This window comes from Lupinus angustifolius, chromosome LG08 (assembly GCF_001865875.1).
Source record: "Lupinus angustifolius cultivar Tanjil chromosome LG08, LupAngTanjil_v1.0, whole genome shotgun sequence".
Classification (NCBI taxonomy): Eukaryota; Viridiplantae; Streptophyta; class Magnoliopsida; order Fabales; family Fabaceae; genus Lupinus; species Lupinus angustifolius.
This window is the reverse complement of record NC_032016.1, coordinates 1,174,737-1,178,115: the sequence shown is the minus strand read 5'-3', so window position 1 is coordinate 1,178,115 and position 3,379 is coordinate 1,174,737.

Here is a 3,379-nt window from a genome sequence, read left to right as displayed (position 1 = left end):
TGGGCTTAAACAATGGGCCCAAAGCTAAATTACAATAAAAACAACTCCTAAATTAAAAATACAATCTTCACTTCAATACATATCCTCAACTTCCATAATGCCCAAAATGCCACTGGTGCCAAATGTGATATGAAAATGATAATAGATTTAATCAGGCCAAATAATCCCAAATTAACTCATTTTAGGAATATTAGTCCAATAAAGTCTAAAACACTAAACCATGTGAAAAAAGTCAATAACGCACCAAGAATCATCAATCATGCTAAATTAAGGTTATGAATAGTGTGTAATATATTGCTCATCACCAAGCCTTCCTATATGTCACCGTATAACCAAAACGAGTGACTACTTCGTTAACTAATGCTTTAATTGGTATACCAAGATCTTCTGATACTAGTTGAACAATGCAATTTGGGATGAAAGATGAGTTCAACTTCATGTGATCTTGAGAAATATTAGTGGATACATAAGTGTGTCTTCCACTAACTTTTCTAATCTCCCAAATATAACGTTCACACTTTTCGATGCCCGAAGTCTCCAATCACACCCAGCACCGTAATATTTACATTTTGCAACATATCTATCTGGCCTAGACTCATCCACATGGTAATCAACAGAATTCTTAATATGAAATTGTTTTACAACATTTATTGTTGCTTCCGTTGATTCAAATTGCATACCAACAAAGATATCATTATCCATATCAGTACTTATGTGAGTACTTCTATATGGAAATTCTTGTCCAGACAGATAATTAATGCTAACAAAAAAAGATGAAGGAGTATCATATGTTATGCTAACCGGTTCACTAGTGGTAATCTGAACATCATCATCATCGTCATCATCATATAGCTCAATGTCCTCCTCATCACTAAAATCACTAACAATATCTCGAATAATTGCCATCAACGTATAACATACAGTACAATATAAACATACGATATTTACATTTACACATACAGTAACATTCAATAAAATTAACAAAAGTAAATGAACTCAAAAAATATAAAGAATTTTTAGTTACATTTAATAATCACAGTTCTTCAATTACAAATTACCCTAAAGATTTCTCATACGTTTTCTTCCTTCAGTGTGGTTTTAGTCGGGATGGGGGTTTATATATTGGTTGGATGTCGTGGATCCAAGACACTACTTGGATCTCGTGTGCAGGATCCACGAGAACAACATGGAACTCATGTACGGGGTCCACGAGATTGCCATAAAACTCGTGTCCCTGATGCACGACTTATAGGAGCCTGACATAGTGTAAGGAAATCGTGGATAGGGTCCATCACATTGGTGGGAAATCGCATTTCCCATCCATGACTTTGGTGAAATTGTGGATATCATCCACGACATCCACACAAAAATACACCAAATATGTAAATATTTCAAAACGTACCCCAAACGTGGGATAGTATAGTCAAACTACACTACCCACGTAAATTTTCCTTCTAAGGTGACATTATACTATTCTTCTTGTTGGGAAAACGCGAACAATCAAGTAGTAAAGAGTACAGAGACAAGTGAATAACACAATAGATTTGGTAACGAGGTTCGGCCAATTGTGCCTACGTCCCCGGGAGCGTTGAGCGGCTACCACTATATGTTATTAGAGAATTAGGATTAGTTTTTCACTATTCTTCAACTTGTTACATTTGGTTTACATAACATCAATATATATAGCCCTCTACCCCAACCCCTTTACATCAGGACAAGCCTATAACTTGTATTTTTGTTATCTAGTGATATGAGTCAATGCACAACAATCTCCACCTTGGAGAATATCATCACTCTCCATCTTCCGCCATTGGGTTGGGGGCGCTCCATAGTCCAGCATCAGTGAATGTTCAGCAAGCTCAGGCAATGCCTGAACTTGTCCACGGTAACTGGTTTGGTTAGCATATTAGTTGCATTTTTTGAAGTGTGAACCTTTTGCAATAGTATCTTCCCACAAGCTACCAACTCTCTAATCATGTGAAATCTCACATCAATATGTTTGGTCCTAGCATGATACACCTGGTTCTTTGCCAAGAAGATAGCACTCTAACTGTCATAAGGCAGCGGAACTCCACCTTGCTTAATGCCTAACTCATTTACTAGCCCCATAAGCCACAGGGCTTCCTTAGAAGCTTCACTAGCTGCCATGTACTCTACTTTAGTTGTGGACATAGCAACAACAGACTGAACTGATGATCTCCACAAAATTGGTCCACCTGCAAGGGTGAAGACAAACCCCATTGTGGACCTTATATCATCCAAGTCTCCTACATAGTCTGAATCAACATAACGAATAACTGAAGGCTTACTCTGTTGGCTGCCAAACATTATACCGAGACATGTAGTCCCCTTCAAATATCTGAAAATCCATTTGACTGCTTCCCAATGTTGCTTCCCTGGTTTCGACATGTACTTGCATACTTGACTAACTTCTTGTTCCAAGTCCGGTCTAGTACAAACCATAGCATACATCAAGCAATCCACTGGATTGGCATATGGAACTTTTGACAAGTAATTCTTCTCTTCATTTGTCATTGGACACTGGTCTAGGGAAAGCTTGAAGTGATTTGCCAATGGAGTGCTCACTACTTTAGCACTGCTCATATCAAATCTCTCTAAGATCTTTTCAATATAGCTTTGCTGGGAGAGCCATAGTTTTCTAGGTCCCTTATCCCTGTGAATCTCCATCCTAAGAATCTTCCTAGCAGCCCCTAAATCTTTCATTTCAAACTCCTTACCTAACATGACTTTCAACTCATTGATATCACTCAAATGATTAGCAACAATCAACATATCATCAACATAAAGTAACAGAAAAATAAATGAACCATCGTCAAGGCTTCTGACATAAACACAGCAATCATACTCACAGCGCTTATAACCAAGCTTCAACATATAAGTGTCAAACCGCTTGTACCAATGTCTGAGAGACTACTTCAATGAAGCTTGTGGTGATCTATTGATGACATAACATGCCATACTAAATGCCTCTTCCCAAAATCCTTTGGAAAGTCCAACATTCAGTCTCATACATATGACCCTCTTTGTAACAGTTCTATTCATCCTCTCTGCAACACCATTCTGCTGAGGAGTCTTCTTCACTGAAAAGTGTCTCTGAATGCCATGTTCCTCACATAATTTCTGAAATTGTGAATTTTTGTACTCCGTACCATTATCTGACCTCATGTATTTGATTTTCCTACCAGTGTAGTTCTCTACCTCTGCCTTCCAAACCTTGAACTTGGCAAAAACTTCTGACTTATGCTTCAGAAAATATACCCACACCTTGCAAGAAAAGTCATCAACAAAGGTAACAAAATACCTAAAACCTCCTAGGGATGGTTCCTAAGTGGGTCCCCATACATCAGTGTGGACATAA